Below are 16,924 nucleotides of genomic sequence, written 5' to 3' on the forward strand. Positions count from 1 at the left end.
TGAATTGATCACTTTACCATTATGGATCTCTTTTAGGGCAAGCCTGGTGGTAACAAAATCTCTAAGCATTTTGCTTGTCTGTAAAGGATTTTATTTTTGCTCTTTCACATATGAAACAAAATCTCTAAGCATTTGCTCTTTAGTTTGGCTGGATATGAAATTCTGGGTTAAAAATTCTCTTTTTTAAGAATGTTGAATATTGGCCCCCACTCTCTTCTGGCTTGAAGAGTGTCTGCCGAGAGATCTGCTGTTAGTCTGATGGGCTTCCCTTTGTGGGTAACCTGACCTTTCTCTCTGGCTGCCCTTAACATTTTTTTTTTTTTTTGCCTCATTTCAACTTTGATGAATCTGACAATTATGTGCCTTGGACTTGTTCTTCTCAAGGAGTATCTTTGTAGCATTCTGTGTATTTCCTGAATTTGAATGTTGGCCTGCCTTGCTAGGTTTGGGAAGTTCTCCTGGATGATATCCTGCAGAGTGTTTTCCAATATGGTTCCATTTTTTCCCATCACTTTCAGGCACACCAATCAGATGCAGATTTGGTCTTTTCGCATAATCCCATACTTCTTGGAAGCTTTGTTCATTTCTTTTTACTATTTTTCTCCACACTTTTCTTCTTGCTTCATTTCATTCATTTGATCTTCAATCACTGATACTCTTTCTTCCAGTTGATCAAGTTGGTTACCAAAGTTTGTGCATTTGTCATGTATTTCTTGTGTTATGGTTTTCATCTCTATCAGTTCTTTTAAGATCTTCTCTGCATTGATTATTCTGGTTATCCATTCATCCATTCTTTTATCAAGGTTTTTAGTTTCTTTGTGCTGGTTACATAGTTCCTTCTTTAGCTCTGAGAAGTTTGATTGACTGAAGCCTTCTTCTCTCAACTCGTCAAAGTCATTCTCCATCCAGGTTTGTTCCGTTGCTGGCGATGAGCTGCATTCCTTTGGAGGGGGAGATGTGCTCTGATTTTTGGAATTTCCAGCTTTTCTGCACTGCTTTTCCCCATCTTTCTGGTTTTATCTGCCTTTGGTCTTGATGATGGTGACGTACTGATGGGGTTTTGGTGTGGGTGTGCTTTCTGTTTGTTAGTTTTCCTTCTAACAGTCAGGACCCTCAGCTGTAGGTCTGTTGGAGATTGCTTGAGGTCCACTCCAGACCCTGTTTGCCTGGGTATCAGCAGCGGAGGCTGCAGAAGATAGAATACTGCTGAACAGCGAGTGTTGCTGTCTGATTCTTGCTCTAGAGGCTTCATCTCAGGGATGTACTGCACCATATGAGGTGTGAGGTGTTGGTCTGTACTTCAGTTGAAAATGCAGAAATCAGCCATCATCTGTGTTACTCACACTGGGAGCTGGAGGCTGGAACTGTTCCTATACAGCCATCTTGGGTGCACCCCAATTATTCTTAACTTACAATAATATAATTGTTTGAATCAGCGCAACAAAAATGTATTTTAATTTGCAACACAACCCAATAGAAAATGCTAGTTGATTTTCTACAGCTTTCACTGGAAAAGTGTGTCTTCTTTAATGAATTAAATTTGACTTTTAAAACCAATAAAAAGCCCCCTGAGAAACCTGTCCTTGTACTTTGTTTATCCAGTATGAACACATGTTTCCCCACCTGTGGTAAGTAAAAAAAATTAACAAACAAATAAAAATAAAAATAAAAGCCTTTTTCTATCAGGCCCAGGAATCTCCTACTCTTGGAACTTCAAAATATAGAGGAGTTTACCCAAATAATAGGTATCTAAGGGAATAAACCTATAGCTGGACTCAGCTTTATAATGTCCTATTTAAGATTCCTTGTAGAATAGAGTTTCATAAAAGCCAATGAGGAAAGCACATGTAAAAATATTTCTTGCAGTACTGTACAAAATTGTCTGGGTAAGTTTAAGACAAGTCTGTTTTGTAAGCTACTCACTGTTATCATGATTCATTCTTAAAGAAAATTAGGATTAAAATAAGATATATGTCTCACAGCCTATCACAACCCTATCATTAACTCTTAAAAGTTGTTTTTAAGGTTTTTCCTACAATTTTAATTAACCTTTTGTTTGTTCGTTTGTTTGTTTTGTTTCTTTCTGTAAGCCAACTGGTGATGTCCAGCTACAGTCCTGGATAAACAGAAAGATAGAAGTAATATATAAATCTAGGATAATATTCCAATTCTGGACAAGCATTTCAAAATATATTCTGGTAATAAAAGAATATAGGATTCCTCTAACAGAATTTTTGCTTTGAGGGCTCAAACCAAGAAAGCTAAGTAAACGCAAGTCTCATGTAACCAAAACTTAACAAGTATAAATATAGCCAGTTAATCAGGCACTTCAGGAGCCTTGAAGTATTTGAACTGTTCTTACTTTCCTTGACTAGTTTTGATATACTGTTTCCAATAATCTAAATTTTTTTTTTTTTTGGCCTAAAGTCTATCATGCTTTGAAATGTAATGAAATGAAACCATGCGTTAACATGCCTTTCCTCTACAAGCACTTAAATCAACCCTCAGTAGAATCCTACCTACTGTGTTCTACCCAACATTCTTCTCCAGCAGAAAGTGTACAGAAAGACCAATGCCCAACCTCCTAAGAGCAGTTAGAATGTTCATTTATGAGGGAGGACAATGAAAGATTAGCTAGCTTTCCTTATGTTAACAGCAACTAAAGGGTCCCTGGAAGATCCCCAGTCCACAAGGAAGGGCCTGGTTCCAAGGTAATGTAATAATGAAACCAAAAATAAAAGTGTGGGCACCAGTAAGAGCTCTAACATAAAAGATTGTGCCTGATAACACAGCTGCAGTGAAACAGATGGTAGAAATTGCAGTCCATTCAGATAAAAGCTTGCACAAACCTCCCATTCACTCAGATGGGGAAGCAATGCCTGGCATAGAAATGCTGTTTTCTGTTTCTGTAAACTCAGAAGCCTTCCAGAAAATAAAGGTTATTTTTTTTTCCTGTTGTCTTAAACTCAGTGGGATCTTGGGGTCTATGTCTGCTGGCAGGGAGCTTATTTTGCCACTTATTTAAACTTTTGTTTCAAACACTTTCCTGTGTCTACAGTCCCTGGTCTTCTTAAATGTAAAATTTAAACTCACAGTGTTACCTCAAATGAAAGAAAGGCTGTTACATCTTTGTAGATTGTTTAAAACTACAATATCACCTGAACCTATGAAATATATTTGCAGCCTTCTTTTGATATCAGGGTCTGCTTGAGTAATACACCTTTCTCTTAAGATTAACTCTCTCTTAACTCAATAGGGAGATAGAAAAATGTATTTCATTAAAGCCTCTCTCAGGATTTTAAAAAAGTCTCCATAATTTTAGTGGTTTTAATCTATTATAAGTAGTTTAGAGTAATTAAGATGTTTTGTTCTCTTCCCTCATATGCCTTCCAGTATGCTCACTAGATAATTTTTATCACTCATCTATAGGATCACTAGGATTCCAATCGTGTTTTCAGCACTGAATTCTTTCCTATTAGGAATAATAATTCTGTTGTCATGCAACTTTTTTTTTTCCTTTCATCTTCCCTTTTTCAAGGTTTTAAAGAAGACTTGTGGTTCACCATGGATAACTCTTCTATTTGTAAAGCTGCCTGCTTTAGGACAACAGTTGGTGTTTAGTTTAGAAATAATGGATCATGTATTCAGGTATGTTTAAACATTTGAGTTAGATTTTGAAATGCCTCTGTATATCCACCAAAGTCATCAGAGGATTCTTATTTGTTTTTCATTATTTGTCTAAATACATGCAATGAGAAGAAAACTTGTACTCTAATAGTATTAAGTCTATCAGATATTTCCTACAGGGGCAACAGTGAAGTTGGGGGTTTCTTTAGTTGCACACCAAGACAAGCTGATGAAATGGCTGCTGGTGGTGCTAAATGAGGGTGGCAGGTATGGCATTTAGAAGTTACATTTGAGTGTTCCTTAGGGGATTGTCTCTGATTTTAATGAATTATCTCTTTGACACTTGCTTTGAAACTGGCCAAGAGAGCAGAGTCTGTTTTACAGTGCTTAGAAAGAGCTGGGTTGTCTCCCAAGTCAACGTAAGTTTCTATAAAACAAAACAGAAAACAAAACAAAGCAAAACAAAAAACTCTTTTCTTTGCCATCTGAAGAAAAGATGTACCTGTTGAACAGTAGTAAAATGAACACTTCCCGCAGAAAGCCAAGAATGTCTGTCTTGGAGCTGGTAAGATTGTCATGCCTTTGAGCAATAAATAAATAAATAAATAAATAAATAAATAAGCCACTTTCTTTTTCAGAGTCACAGAGCCAATTAAATTTCTGTGTTTCAGAATGTAATCTAGAGAGGTGCACACTGCAGATTGTTTGTGAACTTTCTAAAGAAATAGAGAGAGAAAGCATCCCATACTATTTTTCCCCCTTTTGAAGTAGCCCTGACTGAATAAAAAGACAGAAAGGATGTTCCTTGTTTTTGCATTCCTCTTGTCTTTTCTGACTCTGGTAACCGACATAGGTTTCCCCAATGGTTGCAAGTCAAACTTTTACCCACAGTTCCAGAGGAGCTAGACAGCAGGACAAGTAATGTTTACCTGCGCAGACTTTTGCTCTACACTGGTGATTCTTTGTTGAACCAGTTCAGCCTACTGAACCAGGAAGATTCCCCAAGTAACTTGGAAACCTAAAAAATGATAATATAGTCTTTGGACTTGAGAAAGACACTTGTATAGAGTAAGAATTTTAATACCATTTCTGGCTTCCCTTGCTATAGACTAGAGAAACACTGAAATTCCAGGAAATAAGAGCTATTGACTTTGAAACATAAAATTCCCTTTTAGTTTAAATGTCAGTGCTGCTTGATGAAGAATGTGTACTTCAAAACATGTAAAGCTTACATGGCTGGCTGTCATAAGACAACACTTAGTTAGAATATGTCTCTCAAAGGCACCTTCTTTCCAATTATTAAAACTGGAAATTTTGTGTTTATAGATAGGGCATAGAGTCTTATTGTTAGAGAGACATAGGAGAGAGAGGAGTTAAAAAGCCAATTGTTTTGTGCAAAGTACTGACAAGGTTTCCCACACAGAGAAATCTCATCTCACTAGGTTGCATTTTAAGATCTAAAATGTTCCATGAAAATGCTGAATCCCAGGTTTACATAGTCAAGAGTTAGAAAAAGAAAGTTAATGCTCTATCACCTGTCCCCACAGCATGTGTCTCTGCAGAAAAAACGATGTGTCTCACAAAGAAATGGTTTAGCTATATATGGCAGTGCTGAGCTTTTTAAAGAGAAATAACTACCCCAAAAGAGAAATTTTATTTGAATGTATGCCATTCCATACCAGGCCATAAATATCTGTTACAGGTGGACAAAAAGACCCTTATTAAGTAAAAGTTTTGAGATTACAAGTTTGAATTCTTACTGCTTTGAAAAAAAAATCACAAAATAGTAACTCTTTTAATTACATTCTAATTACCGACTTTTACAAGTAAGATTATTTCTCCAGGTTACAAAATTGCATGCAGAGGAGAAATAGGAGGCAGAGTAGCCACATGATGACCAAAAAAAAAAAAAAAAAAAAAAAGCAACAGAAAAGTCTGGAATTTAGGTGGCAACACTCTGATGGGCTGTCAGAAACTGGAGTTGGTTTTGTGATCTTCACATAACACTTCACATAACACTTCACATAACACATAACTGGTGGTGGTCTTAACCAGAAAACTTCATTTAACTTAGATACTCTTTCAATCTCATGTTATGGCTAGATCCTCTGTTAAAGAAAACAGTTGGGACAGAGGCAAGCTTTTCAACAGTGGAGCGTGAAAGGAGACTACCAATGTGTAGCATCCCTTTCTCCTAAGCTTTGTAAGGATGGCAGCCAATCTATTGGATTTTATCTGACACTGGCCCAGAGCTTTGTTGTTCTTGAGAAATTGAAACAAAACAAAACAAAACAAAACAAAACAAAAACTGAGAACAAGCTGCAGATATGAATATAAATACAGGACAAGCTGCATGCTATGAATGTTAACAGTTAGAAGTGCACTCCTACTCAATTTTTTTTTTTTTTTTTTCTTTTTTTTTTTTGTGGATTCTTGCTCGGTCGCTTAGGCTGGAGTGCAGTGGCACAACCTTGGTTAACTGCAAGCTCCTCTGTGTTTTATGCCATTCTTTTCTTCCTTAGTGTACCGAGTAGCTGGGACTACAGGTGCCCACCACCACACTGGGTAATTTTTTGTGTTTTTAGTAGACATGGGTTTCACCATGTTAGCCAGGATGATCTTCTTGTGATCTACCCGCATTGGTCTCCAAAAATGCTGCAATTACAGGCATGAGTCACTGTGCTCAGCCCCTACTGACATTTTTAATTAAATCCTCTCCAAATCCATGCACCAAAAACAAAGCTTGAGTCCCCCAGTGCGCCACAATGTATCAGTCTCTCATTTTGAGGTGTCACACAGATTTTCTTAATCTCAATAAAATTAAAAATTAGGAATGCAAAAGGTGAGATTATAGCACATGTTTAATAAGTTAACTTCTGGCGGAGTAGAGTATCTTGCCCACTTTGAGGAAGAGTCTGATATTTTTATAGATTCTGAAGAAGGAAAATGTGCTAACTAGTCTTCAAGAAAGCGCTACTCATCTTTTCTGGGACTTTGCACCTGGAACTATTAACAGCTGAAGTAATGACTCAGCTTGGCTCAGGAATTTGGCTCTTAGCCACATAAGAGTTAAAGTAAGCATGGCCTGGGACATTGGACTGGGACCAGAGGCTAAAATGATAATTTACAGAAACTTGGCTTGGATTCTAAAGCATGTTTAGTAATACAATGAGCCCTTTGTAATACACTGGAGTCCAATATGTACATGGGTTCAGAAAAAGAGAGAAGCTATTTCTTGGAATCTCTCTGGTCACACAAAAGACATAATATTTTAATGTGGGGTCTTTTTTTCTTGTTTTTAATCTGAGTAGCTGTGGGCAAGTCTTAAGCAAACTCACCCAAAGAAGTTGGGCTTTTTTAACAAAAAATTATTTGCCTGGGCCACATGGTGTGCAGGATTGTAAATTTGTGTCCATAGCCTGATTTTTCAGGCTGTTTCTCTGTTTGTCAAATTTTATCAATGATTCACCACAACTATGTCACTTTTCTTTGTCAACACTATTGAAGAGGCAGATAGTTTTTGAGGGTGGGAAGACACATTGTTTGAAGTTTCCTATGTGCAAGACTTCTCTGCAGTGTGAAACAACCCAAATCTTTGTGGATATTGTAAAATTGTCCATGGCTTCTTGGCAGTCATATCAGAAAACCCCACAGTAAACAACTCCCAAACGTCACAGTGACATTCTCCCTGGAAAAAATCAAAACCAAATTTTGTTGTCCCAGCTTTTCTCATCTTCTTGATCTACAGACTCTTTTAGTCACATTATCATCAGGTTTTCCAGTGTTAATATCCAACCCTCCAAGTTCATTACTACCCCTGTAGGAAATACCCAATGAATGAGGTGCCAGTAAAGTGCAAGTTTCCTTTTCATTGCAGTACCTTAAAGAAATAAAGACCTGGGGAAGTTTCTGATACATCAATACATATATAGAGCCTTTCTAATTCTCACTCGTGTTTTTGGTCTTACATGAGAAGATGTTGTGTTATTCCTAAGCCACAATCTTACTGCTTCTGAGATATAGACCTTCAAGCAACAGAAAGATGTTGCACCAAACCACATTTCTTAATATAGCATGTCATAATAAATAAAACACAATCAAAGAGAGGAAGAGTGAAGAAAAGACAAGATCCTATTTTCTAGTAGCAAAAGAGACAGAGCCCTTTGAAAACCCTAATTTAAGCCATACTGATGCCATAGATAATTAAAAAGAAAGAAAGAAAGAAAAAAATGAAAGCAGGACTTTGGCCTTTAAAAGAGCCCAGATCTAAACCTTTTCCAAGCCAGTGCTGTGACAACATATTTGTATCTCTGCAGTTTCTGGCATTTCTACTTTTCTTGATGCCACTGCATTCTTCTGTGCCTGCAGAAAGGAAAGCTTGTGGTATGCCTAATTCACCTAAATATTTGCAGGAAGCTGTCACCGGTACCCATAGTTTGAGCTGAGTGCAGTCTGCCTGCAAGGTGAGTGTGTAAATTTAGACAAATAAGCTCAAGAGAAACTTGTGGAAATGTGCCATCACATACAGAGATTCTTGGATGGTGAAGCAACACCCTAGAGATCCTGGGACAAAGGTAACATTCATCACCAGTGGCCAGTGGATTATTGAATTATGCCTATGAAACGTAGCCTCTGTAAAAACCAACAGGACAGGATTCAGAGAGTCTCCAGGTAACTGAACAAGTAGAGTGTTCCAGAAAATTTTGTGCACATAAAAACAGACACTGACAATTTTAAATGACATGCAGAGTGTAAGGGTCTTTTCTTCGTTTTGGAAGAAGTTTAGTCCTTTAGTAATGTGTCCATAATTTTAACTTATTAACTATAACATACTCTAAAGTAACCTAAATCTGCACATTGCAAACATTAGAACATGGATATTTCCACTAAAATGATTCTATAGTTGACTAATAGGGTTTAACAAGTATTACTTTGGAGAGAGAAAGTTTTCTTTTGTTAACTGCGCAAGAACTGGACATTTATAAAAGAAAAAAAAAATCAAGTTATATCTCAGCAAAAATTCTAATCATATGTTCAGTTTGGGAGAATGACCATCAGTGAGTTTGTGTCAGAAATATTTATTCTAAAGGAAAAGTCTTTTAATTTATAATTCTGTGCCTCTGAAGTATTTGTGCCACTATAATGTCAAGCACACCATCACTGACAGTTCTTTGTCTTTCTTTGTGGGAGGGAAGCTGAGGCTGCCTCATAACTCAGTAGACTCTGTATTATAGTATATAAAAATAAGAAAAATAAAAATCATTACAGAATTCTCTGTCATCCACATCTAATAAAACACAATTCTGGTCTGAAATATAGTAGTAGCCACAGATATAATTTAGAGCTTGCAAGAACAGCCTAGTATCCACCAGTCTGCTTTATATTTGGGACTTATGTGTGCATAAAATAATCACACTTGGGCAAAAAAAGTTTTATTAATTATTTTAAAGATACAGTGCTTAAAAAATGCCATGATAGTTTAAATACATACCTTGGACACTTCCAAATCTCTTTCCAAGATTTCACAATGGGTGAAATTGTTTTGCACTAGGAAGATGGAATAGGGCATCTTGCAACTCATGATACATTTCGTTCAGCTTAGTTCTTGTGTCCTGTGCAGATAGACTGACAATTAAAACTCATCAATCATACTTTAACATGGATTATATCCCTTGGGTTGAGCCCCAGATCTTCCTCAGCACCTCACACTGTCTCTCATTGGCCTGTTTCAACTCCATCTTAATATTACAGCGAACAAGGGCCTTACATTCTTCCAGCACAACTAGGTTATATGAGGCAAGTTTCCTAATTTGAATCATAACCTCTTGGGTGAAAGTTCCAGTCAAAAACACCTGAGAGACCAGGCCTTTGGCACATGCCCCCAGTGCTGTCACTTTTTGCCCAGTAATTAACATTTCATTGGCAGATGCGTCACCCATCATTTTCAGAAATGTAACAGTAGAACAGCCATCTGGACTGTCCCAAGCTCGTATAAGGGGTTTGGAACAAATCCTTTTCTTTAGCCCACACAAGATCACAAAGGAGCAGTATGGATTCACCTAGTCCATTGGCACGGCCATTGACTGATACAACAATAGGCTTTTTAAATTGAATAAAAGTATTCACAAATTTCTGGAAGGTGTCCACCATTTCAAGCCTTGCTCACTTTCTGTCATTCCTTAAATGTTTCACAAAGTACCCAAAATCAAGACCACAATAAAAGACACTTCCAGATGCACTGAGTAACGCAAGCCTCCTGTCATCTGCAGCAGCCCTATTCAGAGCATTCACCATTTCTTTAATTGCTTCTGTATTCAGTGCGTTTTTTGTCTGTCGATCTAGTTGATAGCAATATCTGGGTGAATCCATCCTCTTTCTTCACTACAATGTCTCTGTATGTGCTGACACTTTCTGTTAGCTTTATGGTGAATTACGTCTTCTTGAAAAAAGATTGCTCTCTGTCGTCATGCGTAACATTTCTTGGGCTACCTTTCAATCTTGGAACTGATGTGTGTATGTCTGTTGCAATGGCTGCTAATGGGTCTATTAATACCACTATAGCTTTTTGGGGAGCTGAGCCTATGTCCGTGGAAGCAGTAACTGAGCCAGACATCTGAGACATTAGTGGGTGTAGCAGGGTCCTGTTTTCTATTCCAGTGTGTTCTGCACTGGGACCTGACAAAGGGTCCCTGACAGGTTTCCCTTCTGTCACCTTGAAGTCCACCATGTCCTGCTCATCTACCATAATAGGGTCCAGTTTCTCGAGTACCTGAAAGCCGCTCACAGTTTTCTTGTTGTTAACAAGTGTCTTGATAGTTGAATTTACTAGATCCATATTCTTTGTGTGAGAGAGAAAGTGAATCTGCCTTTCTCCTGATGTTCTTGCTGGCAGCAAATAACAGGCTGGTTTTGGATCTGTGGTGTTTGACAGTCACCGATGTTCTAAGAGAGCTCTTAGAATAGTTCACATTGGTAGATCTGGAAGTTCTTCCTCTGGTATTGTTTGAAAACATTCTACTTGTTCCGGTACATGCCAGTTTTTTTCTGTTTTCTATCTGTTGTCTGTTAAACTCATTTATACATTTTTCACAGCTCATGAGGTGCTGCTCTGGCTCCCAAGTGTCATCCTGTTTGTTGAAACTTTTCCATGAACCAAATACATTTTCTTTCCATTTTTGTCTTGTCTTTTGTCAACAATAGTTTCAACCTCTAACTCCTGGCAAGATATGAAGGAAGACTCAGGATTGGAGCAGTTGCTGTGCCATCTTTGTTTCAGTTGTGTCTCCACATAGCCACTTCTTTCTGCCTCCAGTGCTTCACCAGGTTCTGCGTATGGATGAGCCACTTCTATTCCGTCACCACTGGTTTATGAAAATTGTGTGAAATAGCAGCTATTCCCTGTGCCTTAGGCTCTCCACCTTTAGTCTCTGGTGGGACAGCTTGGGCTTTGTCTCATGGTGCATGATAGCTTGCTCAGTAGCCTCATGTAGGAGTAACTAAGTCCACAGCTCCTACTCTCAGCTGTAGTACAGAAAGCTTTCTTCCTGCCTGATGTTCTTTTGTGTTTCTTTGTTTAATTGTGGTTGCTATGATGATTATATTGAACACTATAATGTTATTCCATTTTTAAAGTTACACTAGCTTACATTCAGTAACATAAAAATCCTTATTCCTGTGTAACTTAACTCCCTTAATTCACTTACTGTGTAACTTAACTCCATTATTTCACTTCTCAAAATTATGCACTGTATGTCAAAAACATCAATTAGTGGTATTTTTTATTAAATATATTATTGTTTTAAGTTGTGTTGAGAACAAATTATGGAGGTGCACATTGTTAATTTTTTATCTTTTATATTTTTCATGCATTTATCTTTACCTTAATCTTTACTTATTCATACTGCTTTTGAGTGTCTGTTCATTCTACCCTGAAGTACTCCACAAAACATTTATTAAAGGGTGGTCTACTGGTAAAAGGTGTCCATTTTTATCTGGGAATATCATAATTTGTCCCTCACATTTGATGAACAATTTGTTTGATCATAATGTTTAGGTTTGACAGTTTTTTTCTGACTTCACTTGGAATATATTTGTCTACAGCTTTCTACCATCTTAGTTTTCAGATAAGAAATCCACTGGTTATTCAGTGGTTATTCAGATAAGAAATCTACTGGTTATTTTGCTTTCCTTGAAAATCCGCAAAATTATCTTTGTATATGTTTTAGACAGTTTAATTATCAGATAAGCTTGAGTGGTTTTTTTGTTTGTTTGTTTGTTTTGTTTTTGGTTGTTGTTGTTTCTTTTATTTGGCAATTGTTGAACTTATTGGGTATTTATTTGTTGTCTTAAATTGTTATGTTCTTTATTATTATTTTGTTAAATAGTCTCCTTGATTATATATCTCTCCCTTTGAAAGCCCCAAATGCACATGTATGGTGGCTTCATGGTGTCCCTCAGGTTTCTAGGCTGTGTAAAGCTTCCTTGAACCTTTCCAGCCTGTGTTGGTGACCACTATGTGTTTGACTGCCCCTAAGGGTGTGTATCACAGTGTGGGGCAAGTTTGTCAGTTGGTCTCGCAAGGCTGATGCATCCCAGATTTCGATTCCTAGACTTCAATTATTGCAGTCTCATTAGTGCACCACAATGTAGCAATCTCTAATTGTGAGGCACACGGAGCTCTTGGTCTCATGGCCAAGAAAATTAAGGAGATGGATGCAAATCGTTTGAAGCAAAACTTTTATAAGTGAAAGTAAAAACCTCTTCACTGTGGAAGTGGAATACAAGTGGTTTACCTACTCTGAGACTGAGGCTTACGGTTTCTAAAGGCAGAGAAGTAAAGAAATGTGCTTAGTGGTCTTGGAGTAAGCATTTTTCGGGTTGGCCCTGAACCTTGGACTTAAATTAATCTGCAAATGAAGTGATGATTTATAGAAGCTACTAAGCTCAGCATTGCAACTTGGCCCTGGACCAAGAAGGAGCTGAAGTGACAGCTTGACCTGAGACCTTGGCCTGGGACCAATCACAGGCTGAAGTAATGTCTCATGGCCACAATAATTAAGGAGGCTGGATGATGCAAATTTCAAGTAGGAAGAAAAGGTTAATAAGCAAAAGAAGAAAACTCTCCACAGTAAAGAGGGGATTTGCGAGGGTTTCCAATTATAAAGCTGGGTCATTACTTTTTAGGAACTGGAAAGAATGAAATGTTCTGAGGTGTCTGTGGGCTGTCTTGAAGAAAGCACTACTTCAGCTAGGTTCAGAACCTGGCCTGGGAAAAATGAGAGGCTAAAGTAAAAGCTTTGTCTGGATCACTGGGCTGGGGAAAAGCAGAAGCTGAAGGGATAATTCATAAATGCTTTGCTTGCCTTCAAAGCATGTCCAAAATAGAAAAGAAAAATATTTCATCAGAGCCCACTGGAGCCTACTGTGTATCATGCCCACAATGGGAGGAGTGTGTATTTTCTTGAAGTCTGCTGATTACGTGAATGACAGAGGCACTTATTCCTTTGGCCTTGTCCTCTTATCTCTGGAGGTGTGATTATGTTTTAGGAAAAAATGACAAAGGCATTGTCATGTTCTACCTTGTTTTCTTATCAGTGCAGCTGTGGTTATACCTTTAGGATATCCTCATGTTCAACTTTTTGTAATCGGTGTCTGCAGCCTGAGTTTTCAGGCTGTTCCTGTGTATAAAAAAAAGTTAATCAAGAACCACTTCTAGATTCCTCATTGTTTTTTCTCTTACGCTTTCATGAAGGTAATTTTGTGTATTTTGTAGATAAAATAAAGATTGTGTTAAGGGCTTTTCTGTACAGTTTTCCACTTTTGACATGGAATCAAGGTTCACTTTAGAGCACATGTGAAATTTTTGTATTAGCTATGTTCAATCTGTACTTTCTTCTTTTAAAATAAAGGTTTCTAATACAGGAATATATTGTTTTAATTCTTAGAATTCAACATTTGAACAGTCTAGTACTAGGGGTCTCTTTTTCATAGCTGTAAGGTTGTAAAAGATGTTTGACATTTGTCTGCTTTCTGCCATAGAACTCCAAAAATCTTTGCAATCTCCAAATGCTGCCTTTTAATATGATAATGATGATTCAGAGCTACATGCTGGGGTTTGTCAGTGAAAACACAAAGGCATTATTTGAGGGTAGGGATTATAGGGTTCACTCTGCATCATTCCAAAATGACACAGGTGCTGCAGGTAATGGCAGCAGCAGCCCATTTAGAGGGGCTGCTTCAAAGATACCAGGTGCAATGAGGGAGGCGAAGCCAGGGCTGTGCACTCCGTGAAACTGCTGGAAACTGAGAAAAGGCAGAAACCACACTCACACCCAAGTTCAATTAACAGGAGCCCCACCTACTCAGGAGCAGTGGCAGTTGCCCCACCACAGATGCAGACTCAGGCATCCCTCAGCTTTCTGAGACCTGGGAAGCCATTTTTCCAACAATGGCCCCGAAGTGCCTGTTCCCATTGCCTGGCCTCTCCCAGCTCCCATGCCCACTATGACATTGTGCAAATGTGCTGTCATCCACAGAGATTCTTGCCTGCTGAAGTGACACCCTAGAGATCCTGTGACAAATGTCATGTTCATCACAAGTGGCCAGTGGATTATTCGATCAGGCTATATAATGGAGCCTCCATAGAAACCAACAGGAAAGGATTCAGAGAGCTTCTGGATAGCTGAAAATGTAGAGAGTTCCAGAAAACTGTGTGCACATAAAAACAGACAACAATAATTTTAAATGTCATCTGCACAGGATAAACATTAAAACGTGGAAATTTCCACAAGGATTGTTCCATAATTCACTAATATGGTGCAAGAAGTTTACTTTAGAGAGATAAAGGTTTATTTTTGTTAACTGAGTAAGAACTAGACATTTACAAAAGAAAAAAAAATCAAGTGGTATCTCAGCACAAATTCCAATCGTATGTTTGGTTTAGGAGAATGATCATCAGTGAATTTTGTGTCTGAAATATTTATCCTAAAAGATAAGGCTTTCAATCCAGAATTTTGTGTCTCTGAGATACGTGTGCCACTCTAAAGTCAAAGGCACCATCTCTGATAATTCTGTGTGTTTTTTTGTGTGTGTGTGGGAGGGGAGTGGAGGCTGCCTGATACCCAGGATATCTCTGCATTCTCGGATATAAAAAAAAAAAAAATTATTTCATAAATCTCTGTCATCTAAATCTCATAAAAACAATTATGGTCTTATATATAGTAGAAGACATAGATAGAACTTAGATTTTGCTAAAACAGTCTATTACTCACCAGTCTGCTTTTATATTTGGGCTTGTGTTTGCATAAAATAATCACAATAAGGCAAAGAAGATTTTTTTTATTACTTATTTTAAAGTTGCAGTGCTTAAACATTCCTTGATAATTTAAATACATAGCTTGGACATTTTCAGTTCTCCTTTCAGGCCTCAGCTATGGGTGAAATTGTTTTGGGTTATGAAGATGGATTAGGGTATCTTGCAACTTATGATGTATTTGGTTCAGCTCAGTTCTTGTGTCCTGAGAAGACAGACTGACAATTAAAACTCATCAATTGTATTTTCCACATACATTAACATGGAATTGTTCCCTTTGTCTGAGTCCCAGATTTTCTTTAGTAACTCACACTCTGTCTCTTTGGCTTGTTCCAATGTCATCTTAATATTACTGCATACAAGGGCCTTACATGTCTCCAGCACAACTCGATTACATGAGGCAGAGTCCTTCATTTGTATCATAACCTATGGGGTGAAACTTGCAAAGAAACCTTAGAGACCAGACCTGTGACACATGCCTCCTCTTCTGTCAGTTTTCACCCAGCAATTAACATTTCATTGGCAGACGCTTCACCAATCTGCTTGGGAAATGTAACTGTAGAGCAGCCATCTGCACTCTGTCCAAAAGTCATGCAAGGATTTGAAACCAAGCCTTTTCATTAGGTCACATGAAAGTACAGAGAGGCAGTGTGAACACACCTATTCCAAAGGATGTGCCACTGACTGGTAAAACAAAAGGCTTTTTAAATTGATTGAAAATATTCACGAAGTTCTTGATGGTGTCCAACATTTCAAGGCTTGTTCTGTTTCTGTCATTCCTAAGTCCTTCACAAAGTACCAAAATACAGACCACAGCAAAAGACACTTCCAGCTGCACTGAACATCATGAGATGGCTGTTACCCACAGCAGCCCTATTCAGAGCATTCACCATTTCTTAATTACTGCTGTATTCAGAGCATTTTTTTTTCTGTTGATCAAGTTGATAGCAATATCTGGGTGAATTCGTCCTCTTTCTTCACTACTATGTCTCTGTTTGTGCTGGCACTTTCTGTTAGCCTTATGGTGAAGTATATCCTCTTGACAAAAGGCTGGACTCTGCCATCATCAGTAGCATTTCTTTGCCCACCTTTCACGCTTGGAACTAATGTATGCACGCCTATTGTTCCATTGGCTGCTAATGGGCCCATTAAGACCACTATACCTTTTTGGTGCCTGAGTCTGCAGTCATGGAAGTCATGGAAGTCTGGCTCTCAGTCTGAGCCAGACATCTGAGAAAATAGGGGTGAATCTGGGTCTTTTCTTTATTCCACACTGTCCTGTCCTGCGGTCTGATAAAACCCTGACGACCTTCCCTTCTGCCTCCTTGAAGACCACTATATCCTGCTGATCTCTCTCAATAGGGTCCAATAGGGTCCAGTTCCTGAATGCCACTCACTGTTTTCTTCTTGTTAAAGGGGCTGTGAGGGCAAGTGTCTTTCTCGATATTTGGATTTACTAGCTCCATATGCTTTGGGCTGAAGAGAGGTGACACTGGGTTTCTGCTGACTTTCTGGCTGGCAGCACATAACTGGCTGCTTTTGAATTTGTGGTGTTTGCCAGTAACTAGCATTACAGGACCATTCTTAGAAAACTTGGGGTTGGTAGATCTAGAAATTCCTCTTCTGGCATTGTTTGAAAAAGTTCTGCTTTTTCTGATCTGTGCCATTTTTTTTTTTTTTTTCTTTTCTGTTTTTCAGTCTGTTGTTTGTTAAAGTCATATATACCTTTTTCACCTGTGCTGCTCCGGTTCCCAGGTATCATCCCGTTTCTCCTAACCTTTCCAATATTAAATACTTTTTTCTTCTGAAACGGAGTCTTGCTCTGTCTCCCAGGCTGGTGTGCAGTGGCACAATCTTGACTCACTGCAAACTCCGCCTCCTGGGTTCACGCCATTCTCCTACCTCAGCCTCCCGAGTCGCTGGGACTACGGGGCGTTTGCCACCACCGCCCGGCTAATTTTTTGTATCTTGCTTCACCGTGTTAGT

General features: G+C 38.3%; 1 pseudogene; it reads right to left on the reverse strand.

The window, feature by feature from the left end:
- Positions 1-9,269: 9,269 nt before the first annotated feature.
- On the reverse strand, positions 9,270-16,700 carry LOC126947210 (testis-specific chromodomain protein Y 1-like; annotated as a pseudogene).
- Between the last annotated feature and the right edge of the window lie 224 nt (positions 16,701-16,924).

The sequence above is a fragment of the Macaca thibetana genome, chromosome Y (genome assembly GCF_024542745.1).
Source record: "Macaca thibetana thibetana isolate TM-01 chromosome Y, ASM2454274v1, whole genome shotgun sequence".
In the NCBI taxonomy this organism is placed as follows: domain Eukaryota; kingdom Metazoa; phylum Chordata; class Mammalia; order Primates; family Cercopithecidae; genus Macaca; species Macaca thibetana.